The 16,006-nt window shown below is 45.1% G+C and overlaps 1 pseudogene; it reads left to right on the forward strand.

Moving 5' to 3' along the window:
• LOC139238301 (zinc finger protein 850-like) overlaps window positions 1-16,006 on the forward strand; it is a 77,135-nt pseudogene that overhangs the window by 58,196 nt on the left and 2,933 nt on the right.

Here is a 16,006-nt window from a genome sequence, read left to right on the forward strand (position 1 = left end):
CTTAGTCTATCTATATCCCTTTGTAGATTCATTACATCCTCCTCACAAATTGCTTTCTCACTTATTTTTGTATCATCAGCAAATTTGGCTACATTACACTTGGTCTCTTCATCCAAGTCAATAATATAGATTGTAAATAGTTGAGGTCCCAGCACCGATCCCTGCGGCACCCCACTAGTTACAGTTTGCCAACCTAAAAATGACCCATTTATCCCAACTCTCTGTTTTCTGTTAGTCAATCTTTACTCTATCTGGCACATGCTGTACCTGCACTGGGTCTGTTTGGGACAGGGTAGTTTGAGATTTACTCTGTATCTAACTCGTGCTGTATGGGTAGTGCTGACATCAATAGTATGGAAAATGCTAGAATCTATTATTACGGACATGATAACAGTGCACTTGGGAAGTAATAATAGGATTGGGTGGAGTCAATATGGATTCATGAAAGGGAAATCGTATTTGACAAATCTGTTCATGTTTTTTGAGGTGGTAACTAGCAGGATAGATAAGGGGGAACCAGTGGATGGTTTATTTGTTCAGAAGGCATTCAATGAGGTGCCACTCAAGAGGTTATTGAACAAAATTAGGGCTCATGGGATTGGAGGTAATATACTAGCATGGATTAAGGATTGGTTAATGGATAGAAAGCAGAGAGTAGGAATAAACGGGTCATTTTCATGTTGGCAGGCTGTAACTAGTGGGTGCCGCAAGGATCGGTGCTTGGGCCCCACAGCTATTCACAATCTATATCAATGATTTGGATGAGGGGACCAAATGTAACATATCCAAGTTTGCTGATGATACAAAGCTAGGTGGGAATGTAAGTTGTGAGGAGGATGCAAATAGTTTACAAGAGAATATAGACCCAAATTTTACCCAGCACTGGGCGCGTTTATTCAGCGCCCAGTGAATTTTTTGCCACCAAAGTCCAGTTCAAAGATTCCCCAGTGTTGGGGCGCCGGCGTCTACTACCAGCGGCAGAATGTTTGGCGCCATACATTCTGGCGCTGGTGTACCTGTAAAGGTTCCTGTGCCATTTCTGGGCTTAAGGCCAAGTTTCCACCCTGCGAAAAATTTTAACCCGGCGCACAGACCCTATAATCACCGTCGGGAAAAGCCTTACCCGTCAGTTGGCGAAACCCATGCTGGTCCGCTCCTATCCCCGGCGGAATGGACTCCCTCACTAATACTTCAACTTTTAGCACAATTAAAAATACTACATTACCTGTAAGTAAGTATAAAAATAAAAATGTTGAATGAAAACTTACCAATAATGCTGCTCCTGCGATGTTAAACTGCATTCAGGCCCGAAAATAAAAATAAATGTAAACTTTTTCCATCGATGTTTCTGGGTCCCAAAATCATCCAAAATCTTCAAAGATAATCCACCAGGCTCCACCTTCTGAGACATCCACCAGGTTTTGCAAAGGAGCTGGAAAAATGAAGTTTCCTTCTGTGAACAACAAGGGCAGCCTTCTGCCTTTTCTCCTCGACGACTGCGGCCGCTACTAGTCCCCGGCTGAAGGTCCTCCACCCACGCAGCCCCGCTACTATCCCAGGCCGATGCGCAGGTTTTTAAAAAAACATTTATTTATTTTTCTTTGCGCATGCACAACGCATCCGCAATTACTTGCCCGTTTTTTTTTCCTGGAGCGCGTGTGCTGTGTAGTTCCGGCGCACACTGGAAGCCATGCCCTGTGAGTTCAGCTCGGGTAGCACCGGTGTGCATGGTGGGACAGAATTTCGGGTTTTTATTTTCAGCACTGAGGTGCCAAATAAAAACTGGCCATTATTTTTTATTAGGGAAACTTGAGGCCCATAGACAGGCTAAGCAAGTGGGCAAGAACATTGCAATTGAAATATAATGTGGAAAAATGTGAAGTTATAAGAACATAAATAGCAGCAGGAGAAGGTCATTTGGTCCCTCGAGCCTGCTCTGCCATTCAATAAGATCATGGCTGAGCTGATCATGGACTCAGCTCCACTTCCCTGCCCGCTCCCCATAACACTTGACTCCCTTATCACTCAAAGTTATCCACTTTGGTAGGAAAAATAGAAAAGCAGGGATTGGGAAATGTTGGTGTTCAGAGGGACCTGGGTGTCCTTGTACACAAATCACTGAAAGTTAACATGCAGGTACAGCAAGCAATTAAGAAAGCAAATGACATGTTGCCCGTTATTACAAGAGGATTTGAGTATAAGTGTGCGGACGTCTTACTGCAATTATACAGGGCCCTGGTGAGACCACACCTGGACTATTGTTTAGTGTTTTGAAACATAGAAACATAGAAAATAGGTGCACGAGTAGGCCATTCAGCCCTTCTAGCCTACACCGCCATTCAATGAGTTCATGGCTGAACATGCAACTTCAGTACCCCATTCCTGCTTTCTTGCCATACCCCTTGATCCCCATAGTAGTAAGGACTACATCTAACTCCTTTTTGAATACATTTAGTGAATTGGCCTCAACAACTTTCTGTGGTAGAGAATTCCACAGGTTCACCACTCTCTGGGTGAAGAAGTTTCTCCTCATCTCGGTCCTAAATGGCTTACCCCTTATCCTTAGACTGTGACCCCTGGTTCTGGACTTCCCCAACATTGGGAACATTCTTCCTGCATCTAACCTGTCTAAATCCATCAGAATTTTAAACGTTTCTATAAGGTCCCCTCTCATTCTTCTGAACTCCAGTGAATACAAGCCCAGTTGATTTAGTCTTTCTTGATGGGTCAGTCCCACCATCCCGGGAATCAGTCTGGTAAACCTTCGCTGCACTCCCTCAATAACAAGAATGTCCTTCCTCAGGTTAGGAGACCAAAACTGTACACAATACTCCAGGTGTGGCCTCACCAAGGCCCTGTACAACTGTAGTAACACCTCCCTGCCCCTGTACTCAAATCCCCTTGCTATGAAGGACAACATGCCATTTGCTTTCTTAACCGCCTGCTGTACCTGCATGCCAACCTTCAATGCCTGATGTACCATGACACCCAGGTCTCGTTGCACCTCCCCTTTTCCTAATCTGTCACCATTCAGATAATAGTCTGTCTCTCTGTTTTTACCACCAAAGTGGACAACCTCACATTTATCCACATTATACTTCATCTGCCATGCATTTGCCCACTCACCTAACCTATCCAAGTCGCTCTGCAGCCTCATAGCATCCTCCTCGCAGCTCACACTGCCACCTAACTTAGTGTCATCCGCAAATTTGGAGATACTACATTTAATCCCCTCGTCTAAATCATTAATATACAGTGTAAACAGCTGGGGCCCCAGCACAGAACCTTGCGGTACCCCACTACTCACCGCCTGCCATTCTGAAAAGTACCCAATTACTCCTACTCTTTGCTTCCTGTCTGATAACCAGTTCTCAATCCATGTCGGCACACTACCCCCAATCCCATGTGCTTTAACTTTGCACATTAATCTCTTGTGTGGAACCTTGTCGAAAGCCTTCTGTAAGTCCAAATATACCACATCAAATGGTTCTCCCTTGTCCACTCTACTGGAAACATCCTCAAAAAATTCCAGACGATTTGTCAAGCATGATTTCCCTTTCACAAATCCATGCTGACTTGGACCTATCATGTCACCTCTTTCCAAATGCGCTGCTATGACATCCTTAATAATTGATTCCATCATCTTACCCACTGCCGATGTCAGGCTGACCGGTCTATAATTCTCTGTTTTCTCTCTCCCTCCTTTTTTTAAAAAGTGGGGTTACATTGGCTACACTCCACTCGATAGGAACTGATTCTCTGGACTCTGGGGAGGTACCAGCGGATTGGAAAGCAGCTAATGTAACGCCTCTGTTTAAAAAAAGGGGGCAGGCAAAAGGCAGGTAACTATAGGCCAGTTAGTTTAACATCTGTAGTGGGGAAAATGCTTGAAACTATCATTAAGGAAGAAATAGCGGGACATCTAGATAGGAATAGTGCAATCAAGCAGACGCAGCATGGATTCATGAAAGGGAAATCATGTTTAACTAACTTACTGGAATTCTTTGAGGATATAACGAGCATGGTGGATAGAGGTGTACCGATGGATGTGGTGTATTTAGATTTCCAAAAGGCATTCGATAAGGTGCCACACAAAAGGTTACTGCAGAAGATAAAGGCACGCGGAGTCAGAGGAAATGTATTAGCATGGCTAGAGAATTGGCTGGCGAACAGAAAGCAGAGAGTCGGGATAAATGAGTCCTTTTCCGGTTGGAAATCAGTGATTAGTGGTGTGCCACAGGGATCAGTGCTGGGACCACAACTGTTTACAATATACATAGATGACCTAGAAGAGGGGACAGAGTGTAGTGCAACAAAATTTGCAGATGACACTAAGATTAGTGGGAAAGCGGGTTGTGTCGAGGACTCAGAGAGGCTTCAAGGAGATTTGGATAGGTTAAGCGAATGGGCTAAGGTTTGGCAGATGGAATACAATGTCGGAAAGTGTGAGGTCATCCACCTTGGGGGAAAAAAAATAGTAAAAGGGAATATTATTTGAATGGGGAGAAATTACAACATGCTGTGGTGCAGAGGGACCTGGGGGTCCTTGTGCATGAATCCCAAAAGGTTAGTTTGCAGGTGCAGCAGGTAATCAGGAAGGCAAATGGAATGTTAGCCTTCATTGCGAAAGGGATGGAGTACAAAAGCAGGGAGGTGTTGCTGCAACTGTATAAGGTATTGATAAGGCCGCACCTGGAGTACTGCTTGCAGTTTTGGTCACCTTACTTAAGGAAGGATATACTAGCTTTGGAAGGAGTACAGAGACAATTCACTAGGCTGATTCCAGAATGAGGGGGTTACCTTATGATGATAGATTGAGTAGACTGGGTCTTTACTCCTTGGAGTTCAGAAGGATGAGGGGTGATCTTATAGAAACATTTAAAATCATGAAAGGGATAGACAAGATAGAGGCAGAGAGGTTGTTTCTATTGGTGGGGGAGACTAGAACTAAGGGGCACAGCCTCAAAATACGGAGGAGCCAATTTAAAACCGAGTTGAGAAAGAATTTCTTCTCCCAGAGGGTTGTGAATCTGTGGAATTCTCTGCCCAAGGAAGCAGTTGAGGCTGGCTCATTGAATGTTTTCAAGTCAAAGATAGATAGATTTTTAAGCAATAAGGGAATTAAGGGTTACGGGGAGAGGGCGGTTAAGTGGAGCTGAGTCCACGACCAGATCAGCCATGATCTTATTGAATGGCGGAGCAGGCTCGAGGGGCTAGATGGCCTACTCCTGTTCCTAATTCTTATGTTCTTATGATCCAGAGTCAATGGAATGTTGGAAAATGACTGTCAATGCATCCGCTATTTCCAAGGCCACCTCCTTAAGTACTTTGGTCTCCTTACCTAAGGAAAGATAAACTTGCCATAGAGGGAGTGCAATGAAGGTTCACCAGACTGATTTCTGGAATGGAAGAATTGTTCTATGAGGAGAGATTAAGTAGACTAGGCCTATGAATATCGAAGGAAGAGAGGTGACTCCCACATCCCAGGAATTAATTTAAAAAAAAGAGGAGATCTGAGCGAGGTATTTAAAGTTGATCAAGGACACCGACCAAAATATTAAGAGACTCTCCCTGTCCTTCAGGACCTGTGTCCAGGGGAGAAGCTGATGGGTTTATCAGATCATCATTGGGTTAAATGTTGTGCTCATCAAGCTGAGCATCAAACTCTCTCCAGTCGGGCACAGCACGGGTTAGATACAGAGTGAACCCATCAGCCGCGCCCCGACACAGATACTGAGGACAGGGAGTGTCCGGGACAATAACATTTCTCACCCAATAAGGTATAAATTGATCCTGTACCTCTCCCCATTAATCCTGGGCCCCACACGGGTCAAATCCTGCTCCTGTTTCCCTTCCTGTAACAGCACTGAGCTAAACCCAGCCCATAATGAGCAGAGCTCAGGCAGGTTGGTTGCTAGGCACTGCAGTGATGTCATAAAGCAGGGCCATTCAGCCCAGCTGGTCCTCTCCTTGTCCTTTTAAAGGTGGAGAGCTGGGACATCCCGTCTCAAAACACATCCCACCTGTTCATACTGAGAATCCCCGGGGAAGGGTCAAGGACCAGAGTGTGGAACACAACCAACGGGGGAAAAGGGGAGGAGAGAACGGGAGGTAAATCAAGGAGTCGTCATAGGCAGTCCCTTGGAATCGAGGAAGACTTGCTTCCACTCTTAGATGGCTGAACGATCCAATACAAGAACCACAGTCTCTGTCACTGGTGGGACAGGTAGTCGTTGAGGGAAGAGGTGGGTGGGATTGGTTTGCTGCTCACTCTTTCCGCTGCCTGCGCTTGATTTCTGCATGCTCTCGGCGACGAAACTTGAGGTGCTCAGCGCACTCCCGAATGCACTTCCTCCACTTAGGGCAGTCTTTGGCCAGGGACTCCCAGGTGTCAGTGAGGATGTTGCACTTTTTCAGGGAGGCTTTGAGGGTGTCCTTATAACATTTCCGCTGCCCACCTTTTGGCTCGTTTGCTGTGAAGGAGTTCCGAGTAGAGCGCTTGCTTTGGGAGTCTCGTGTCTGGCATGTGAACTGTGTGGCCTGCCCAACGGAGCTGATCAAGTGTGGTCAGTGCTTCAATGCTGGGGATATTGCCCTGGTCGAGGATGCTAACGATGGTTCGTCTGTCCTCCCAGGGGATTTGTAAGATCTTGCGGAGACATCGTTCGTGGTATTTCTCCAGCGACTTGAGGTGTCTACTGTACATGGTCCATGTTTCTGAACAATACAGGAGGGTGGGTATTACTACAGCCCTGTAGACCATGAGCTTGGTGTCAGATTTGAGGGCCTGGTCTTCAAACACTCTTTTCCTCAGGCGGCCGAAGGCTGCGCTGGCGCACTGGAGGCGGTGTTGGATCTCGTCATCAATGCCTGCTCTTGTTGAAAGGAGGCTCCCGAGATAAGGGAAGTGGTCCACATTGTCCAGGGCCCCTGAATCAAGGAATAGGGACTGAGGGACACCAAGCTTCAGTTTTAGAGCCTGTAGACTTCAGGAGGGGAAGACTGAGTTCAGTAATTCCAGGATTCAAGGAGAGAACAAGGAGCAGGTGGGGAGACTGGTGTGAATTCCAGCACAGTGAGAATGTAGGGGGAGGGAGATGTTTTGAGACAAGAGAGGAAAGGTCAGAGGAGCAATTACTGCAACAGTGTCCATAAATAATGAGAGCGAGAGAGAAGATGGGGGTTAGAGTGGACCATGGACAGGCTGTTAAACTATCTGTTGTGATCAGCTTTCCTTCTTTTAAAAATAGCCTCCTGTAGCCCAGTTACACATACAGCCCATTAAATTCCACCAATGTTCTATGGTCTGGTGAGGTCTCCCTTTGTGAAACATCGGCTGTTGTTAAAGCTGCTCATTCAGATACGCACACAGTGAGAAATGAGCTGCAGAACTGCCGACACCGTCAGCTTTACGGAGACGTTTCCCTTTGGAGATCGATTGCCCATTGAGTTTGATTAAATTGATGTTAAACTAACAATGCTGCTTTGCCCCATGACAATAACAGATTATCAGAATATTTCCCATAGGTTATAATCCAATATTACAGGGACTCACTGCCCGGGATGGTTGAAGTGGACCCTATGATATAATAGCAATTTCTGTCCTGTCAGACTTGGACATCTTGCACATACATCTTTTAAAAAGTTGTGGGAAATCAGTTCTCCGATGGATTCCACACAGTTTGTAACAAGTCCTCCATCAGCCTAATAATAATGGGCTGATCAAAGCAAATTGGCCAGGGCAGCCTTAAGGAAGAGTTCATAGTGTTTCCTTGGAACAGTACATTGTGGAACCAACTAGGGAGCAGGCTATCTTAGATCTGGTACTGTGTAATGAGACAGGATAAATAAATGATCTCCTAGTAAAGGATCCTCTAGGAATGAGTGACCACAACATGGTTGAATTTCAAATTCAGTTGGAGGGTGAGAAAGTTGGTTCTCAAACCAGTGTCCAAATCCTAAATAAAGGAGACTACAAAGGAAGAGGGCAGAGTTGGCTAAAGTGGACTTGGAAAATAGATTAAAGTGTGGGACAGTAGATGAGCAATGGCAGACATTTAAGGAGATATTTCATAACTCGCAACAAAAATATATCCCAATGAGAAGCAAAGACTGTAAGAGAAGGGATAACCATCCGTGGCTAACTAAGGAAATAAGGGATGGTGTCAAATTGAAAACCAGGACATACAATAGGGCCAAGACTAGTGGGAGGCCAGAGGATTGGGAAACTTTTAAAAGCCAGCAAAGAACGACTAAAAAAATTATGGAGAGGAAAGATAGATAATGAAAGTAAACTAGCACGAAATATAAAAACAGATAGTAAGAGCTTCTACAGATACATAAAAAGGAAAAGAATGACTAAAATAAATGTTGGTCCCCTAGAGGATGAGATTAGGGTATTAATAATGGAGAACAGGGAATTGGCAGAGATGTTGAACAAATATTTTGTATTGGTCTTCACGGTAGAAGACATTAAAAACATCCCAATATCAAGGGTCTCTAGGGAGGGAGGAACTTAATACAATCGCTATCACTAAAGAAGTAGTACTCAGTAAAATAATGGGACTAAAGGCAGACAAGTCCCCTGGACCTGATGGCTTACATCCTAGGGTCTTAAAAAAAGTGGCTGCATAGACAGTGGATGCATTGGTTGTAATCTACCAAAATTCCCTGGATTCTGGGGAGGTCTCAGCGGATTGGACAACCGCAAATGTAACGCTCCTATTTAAAAAAGGATGCAGACAAAAAGCAGGAAACTATAGACCAGTTAGCCTAACATCTGTTGTTGGGAAAATGCTGGAGTCCATTATTAAGGAAGCAGTAGTGAGACATTTGGAAAAGCATAATTCAATCAAGCAGAGTCAGCATGGTTTTATGAAAGGGAAATCATGTTTGACAAATTTGCTGGAGTTCTTTAAGGATATAATGAGCAGGGTGGATAAGGGGAAACTAGTGGATGTGTTGTATTTGGATTTCCAGAAGGCATTCGATAAGGTGCCACATAGAAGGTCACTGCACAAGATGAAATGTTCACCGGGTTGGGGGTAATATATTAGCATGGATAAAGGATTGGCTAACTAACAGAAAACAGAAAATCGGAATAAATGAGTCATTTTCCGGTTGGCAAACAGTGACTAGTGGGGTGCCACAGGGATCGGTGCTGGGGCCTCAACTATTTACAAACTATATTAATGACTTGGATGAAGGGACCGAGTGTAATGTAGCCAAGTTTGCTGATGAGACAAAGATGGGTAGGAAAGCAAATTGTGAGGAGGACACACAAAATCTGCAAAGGGATATAGACAGGCTAAGTGAGTGGGCAAAAATTTGGCAGATGGGTGAAAATGTGAGGTTATTCACCTTGGCAGAAAAAATAGAAAAGCAAATTATAATTTAAATGGAGAAAAATTGCAAAATGCTGCAGTACAGAGGGACCTGGGGGTCCTTGTGCATGAGACACAAAAGGTTAGTATGCAGGTACAGTAAGTAATCAGGAAGGCAAATGGAACGTTGGCCTTTATTGCAAGGGGGATGGAGTATAAAAGCAGAGAAGTCCTGCTACAACAGTACAGGGTATTGGTGAGACCACACCTCGAGTACTGCGCATAGCTTTGGTCTCCATATTTAAGAAAGGATATACTTGCTTTGAAGGCTGTTCAGGGAAGGTTCACTAGGTTGATTCTGGAAATGAGTGGGTTGACTTATGAAGGTAGGTTGGGCCTATACTCATTGGAGTTCAGAAGAATGAGAGATGATCTTATCAAAACATATAAGTAAATGAGGGGGCTCGACAAAGTGGATGCAGAGAGAATATTTCCACTCATAGGGGAAACTAAAACTAGTCTCAGAATAAGGGTCCGCCCATTTAAAACTGAGCTGAGGAGGAATTTCTTCTCTCAGAGGGCTGTAAATCTGGGGAATTCTCTGCCCCAGAGAACTGTGGAGGCTGGGTCATTGAATATATTTAAGGCAGAGATAAACAGATTTTTGAGTGATAAGGGAATAAAGGGTTATGGGGAGCAGGCAGGGAAGTGGAGCTGAGTCCATGATCAGAGCAGCCACGATCTTATTAAATGGCGGGGCAGGCTCGAGGGACCAAATTGCCTACTCCTGCTTCTGGCGGGATTGGACAGGTTAGATGCAGGAAGAATGTTCCCGATGTTGGGGAAGTCCAGAACCAGGGGACACAGTCTAAGGATAAGGGGTAAGCCATTTAGGACTGAGATGAGGAGAAACTTCTTCACTCAGAATTGTTAACCTGTGGAATTCCCTACCGCAGAGAGTTGTTGATGCCAGTTCATTGGATATATTCAAGAGGGAGTTAGATATGGCCCTTACGGCTAAGGGGACCAAGGGGTATGGAGAGAAAGCAGGAAAGGGGTACTGAGGTGAATGATCAGCCATGATCTTATTGAATGGTGGTGCAGGCTCGAAGGGCCGAATGGCCTACTCCTGCACCTATTTTCTATTTTTCTATGTTTCTAAAACCTACAATGAGTTCATTTACACAAATCTTTAGAAGTTTTACATAGGATATACGGCACAGAAACAGGCCATTCAGCCCAACCAATCCATGCCAGCGTTTATGTTCCATTCGAACCTCCTCCTGTCTTTTCTCATCTAACTCTATCAGCATAACCATCTATTCCCTTCTCTCCCATATGGTTATCCAGCCTCCCTTTGAATGCATCTATACTACTCACTTTAACCAATCTCTGTGCTAGCGAGTTACACATTCACTCTTTGGATAAAGTTGATTCTTCTGAATTCCCTATTTGATTTCTAGTGGGAGAACAAGTTGATCAATTTGTTTAAAATTGTTATCCTCGGTTTTATAAATGGGGGGTCGAGTACAAATCGTTGATTAGGCAGCATTTAGAATATTGTGTCAAGTTTTGGGGCATTTTACTCTGGGACAGATGTCAAGACCATTGAGCCGGGTACAGAAGAGATTCACTGAGATGATACCAGGGACAAGAGGCTTTAGTTATGCGGAGAGAGATTAGACAAACTGCGGCTCTTTTGATTTGAACAATGAAGGGATAAGAGGAGATGGGAGCACTGAGTGTCAGCATCAGACTGGTTTAACCCCCAGTACTTCTGAGCCCAGTCAAACCAACAATTTCCCATGTGGGACTGTCCAGGGAGGTGGATTCTGGGTGAGATTAGATTGTTAAACAGACACTGGCCGCACAATGTAAAAGATCAGGAATAAGTATTTCTGTCGAGACTATTAATCCATTTTACATATACAGATTTTTTAATTTGTTCCGGGATGTGGGTGTCACTGGCAAGGCCAGCATTTATTGCCCGTCTCTAATTACACTCGAGAAGGTGGTGGTGAGCCGCCTATTTGAACCGCTGCAGTCACGTGTGATGAAGGTACTCCCACAGTGCTGTTAGCTAAGGAGTTCTAGGATTTTCACCCAATGTTGATGAAGGAAAAACAATATATTTCCAAGTTCAATGGTGTGTGACTTGGAGGGGAACTTGCAGGTGATGGTTTTCCCATTCACCTGCTCCCCTGGTCCATTTAGTTGGTGGAGGTTGCTGATTTGGGAGATTCTGTCGAACTTCTTGTTGAGTTGCATATGTATAAAATCCTCCTTTGCCCTCACCCCCACACCCCTCTCTCTCTCTTTCTCTCCTCCCATAGTGGGTAGAATCTTATGTAGACCCAGACAGGGTGGCTGATTGCCTTCCCTGAAGGACATTAGTGAACCAGTTAGGTTTTTACAAAAACTGACAGCTTTCATAAGAGTGCCGGCTGCACAAATTACCAAATTCATTAAGCTCAAGTTCTCTCTCATGCTCCCTTTCTTATTTTAAATTCATTTTACAGGTTATTAGAAGAGGAGGATTAGCAGACGGGAAGCTCAAACCAAACATCTTATCAAGCGCTGACAGAGTCACTTGATTCACTGGACCTGAATATCATTGGCCTTTGAACTTGGAAGCAAATAGCACCGTTCAGTTACCTGTCTGAGCTGAAAATTCATATGCGAATTCACACCAGGGAGAGGCAGTTCAACTGCTCCGTGTGTGGGAAGGTATTTACTCAAGTCGTTTGCCTTGCTGAAGCACCAGTGAGTTCACAACGACGAGAGAGATTAAATGCTCCGATTGCGAGAAGATCTTTAAACACCCTGAGGCACTGATGGAGCGCCAACACATTCACACCGGTTACACACCGTTTAGCTGCTCTCACTGCGAGAAGAGGTTCAGGAGATTATCCCACCTGCTGACACACCAGCGAGTTCACACTGGGGAGAGACCGTTCACCTGCTCTATGTGTGGGAAGGGTTTCACTCAGTTACCCAACCTGCTCACGCACCAGCGAGTTCATACTGGGGAGAGGCCATGTACCTGCTCTGTGTGTGGGAAGGGATTCACTCAGTTATCCAACCTGCTGACACACCAGCGCGTTCACACTGATACGAGACCTTTTCCATGTTCTGACTGTGAGAAGAGCTTTAAAAGTAAAAAAGGTCTGCTCCGACACCAGCAAGTTCACACTGGGGAGAGGCCGTTCACCTGCTCCGAGTGTGGGAAGGGATTTACTAGTTCATCCAATCTGCTAAAGCATGGGCGAGTTCACACTGACGAGAGACCTTTTAAATGCCCGGACTGTGAGAAGTGCTATAAAAGTTCCGGGGAGCTGAGACGCCATCAACGTGTTCACACTGGAGAGAGACTGTTCTGGTGCGCTCACTGCGAGACTGGGTTCAGGCGATCATCTGAACTCACTGTACACCAGCGCACTCACACTGGGGAGAGGCCGTTCATCTGCTCCGTGTGTGGGAAGGGATTCACTCAGTCATCCCACCTACTGACGCACCAACTTGTTCACTCTGATAAGCGACCTTTTAAATGTTCTGACTGTGAGAAGAGCTTTAAAAGTAGAAATGATCTGTTGACACACCAGCATAATCACACTGTGGAGAGGCCATTCACCTGCTCTGAATGTGGGAAGGGATTCTCTCGTTCATCCACCCTGCTGAGACACCAACGTGTTCACACTGGAGAGAGACCGTTCACCTGCTCTGAGTGTGGGAATGGATTCACTCAGTCATCCGACCTTCTGAGACACCAGCGAGTTCACACTGGGGAGAGAACATTCACCTGCTCCAAGTGTGGGAAGATTCACTGATTCATCCAATCTGCTGAAACACCAACGTACTCACACTGGGGAGAGACCGTTCACCTGCTTCATGTGTGGGAAGAAATACCTACCTTCTGAGATATCAGCGAGTATATAAATGACTGAAAATGTTGGATTCTACGGTTATTGCTGCTTTTACTTACATCCAGGACTGAACCATGTTCATTCTGACACTTGGGGTTTGTTTCTGCTGATGTTAATAACCCCGATAACTGGGCTAGAGTTTAATATTCTGGATACATGTCAAGTAAATCAGTATTGTTTTAAACACGTTGTAGATTTTTGTCTTTCCCACCTGAGTGTTTAACATCACCTGGCTGGAGCACAGAAAGGACAATCTGGGGGAGGATCGTATGGCAGGAACAGAACTTCAGCCTGGACACAGTCCTTCAGGGCCACACCCAGAGGGGCAACCGGCACTTTGGTCTTTCTCGTCTCTCTTCACTGACAGCAAAGTCACCGTGTGGGTTAACTGTGAGGCATGTAAGAAATGTGTCCCAGCCGCTCTCTTCCATGGTTCAGAGCTCCTAGGCACGGAACAGAAGGCTCCTTGACAACTGTGTTTAGAGTCAGGAAGAACAACGGTGAATGCTGGAAACGTGTTGTCAAATCAGAGATTGGTGTAAAACTGCGATCTGTTCCTGACTGAAAGTGAAATGACAGGTTTAAGTTTCCAGTCTAAAAATTACTCTGGTAATTATTCCACGCAGATTTAGCGTGATTGTGGTACAGTTCTGAGTCTACTATTTTAAGGCAGGTGTTAAGTCATTTAACATAAACCCGTTTAAAATAAATGGGTTACAATCTGCACTAAAATAGCAGGCGGAGGAGTTCACAGGAGCCCGTTAACTGCTGGTACAATTACACAACAGATATTTGATCTCCAGATGAAGAAGGACCTGCAGCGTGTTTCCAGGAATTCCCTGTTTTATTGATGTGTGTGTGTTAGACACCAGGATAACTAAAAATACACGAACCGGAACATCCACGGGATGTGATCCCGACAGTTACTCTGGATCACTCCTGCTGCGGAACTCCATCACTGACCCTGCTGAAGGTTGTAGGCTCAGGGAGTGGGGCCTGCAGGAGTATACTGACAAATAAATGCTGAGGAACCAGAGGAATCCTTACTAATGAACCTTCTTGGGTTTTACCTGCCAGTGTTGGCCTAGGGGTGAATAATTCCTGACTCCCTAAACTGTCATAAATTGAACCCAGTTTGGAGCAAGATGAGTTCAGTTTATAAAAGAATAGGAAGAAATATCACCCAGAATTGAGGGAGTCAAAAGCAGCCATTAGAGAAGCTCAGAGATCTTTGGAAATGAAGATGGTGCACAATTGTGGTAATAATAGTAGAAGCTTTTCCAGCTACATCAGGAGTTAGAAGACATAATTACATAGAGCTACATAGAATTACATAGGGCTAGACTTTCCACTATGATCGCTATCGCCCAAAAATGGGCGATATTTCCGGCCTTAGTGTTTTTTTATTTTTCATGATCGCTGGAATATCGCCCACTTTAAAAAGTGCTAGTTTTGCCTTTTTATTTTGGGTGATAGCCTTAGTGATGTGAAATGGGCCTTAGCGATGTATTCAGTCGTGCAAGGCTGGCATCCTTAGCAACGGCCGTTCTGCGCTTGCACGGTTTTTTTGTAGCGAAGAAGTTTTCCCAAGATTTGGGAGTTCAGGGGTCATCTGCGCATGCTCAGAAGAGAGAGAGGGGGAGAGAGATCAAACAGTCTGATACCTTTAGCATTCCATTTGAGTTGATCATTTTCATTGTAAAGCCTTTTGTAGGATTTAGTTGTAATTTGAGTAGTGTCTCCATTTTTCATAAACTTTATATAGTCTTCTTAATCTTGGAAGTCTGTATATTCATGGTACTGAACGATGTCTAGTGATACAAGTAGGCAGCAGGAAGAGCTGTTAAGGAGAAGGAGGAGAATAGGTGGGGTGGGATAGGTGGGAAACCTCCCCACCCCCCCGCCCATCCCGGACCTATTAAAAAATATGAGGCGATATCGCCGCCATTGTTCCTTCAGAGGCCCACGATAGGCATGAGGCAAATCAGTGCCGCAAGAGGTGGAACAGCCTGGTTGCTTCGGCGAGAGTAAATATTGAATTATTACATCTTAAATTGTAATGATCCACTGAATTAATTCGAATGTAAATCTGATTAAGCCGTGTAATCTTGGGTAGCTTCCCTGCTAAGATTTGTACTGGGGTCGGAGCCACCACTCTTTAAGTCTAATTTTGCTCGGATGCCTTACATTTAATCAACAGTTAATTATTACAATTTAAAGGAATGACTGGAAACAGACAGACCGCAAACATTCGACATTTCTACCACGTTAGTTTAGAAGGAGAATTCTTGTGTGCTGTGAGCAAGTCTTTAACTTGGGCACCATCTCCTTTTTGGTTGGGTTGGTGGATGGGGCACGACTGAGCACTGAGGGGTCCGGGGACCTTTACCCAGACGGTGTGAGTCTCTCCGGCTGCTGTCAATCACACAGTGACCCAGCCTGGACTGGGGGAGAGCTGACCTGGGACACTTTGGGACATTAGCTCCAGCCACAAGGAGGTCTCCGAGCACATCGCATGGACACTGTGCCCCTTCCCATTACACTCCTGTCATTGCCGAGCTCACCAGCGGTCCTGATTCCCCCCTCCCTCCCCCCGGGGGACCTCCATCGATTCAAATAAATTGCCTACCTCCCCTCAGGCGCCGAATGGCACGGCCTGTGGATAGGGTCTTTCCTGGAGATTGTACGCGAGATGTTTGGTGTCGAGCATTAGTTCCTAAACACTATCTTATTAAATATTTTCTCTGTACGTAGATGTTA

This window comes from Pristiophorus japonicus, chromosome 2 (assembly GCF_044704955.1).
Source record: "Pristiophorus japonicus isolate sPriJap1 chromosome 2, sPriJap1.hap1, whole genome shotgun sequence".
Taxonomy (NCBI): domain Eukaryota; kingdom Metazoa; phylum Chordata; class Chondrichthyes; family Pristiophoridae; genus Pristiophorus; species Pristiophorus japonicus.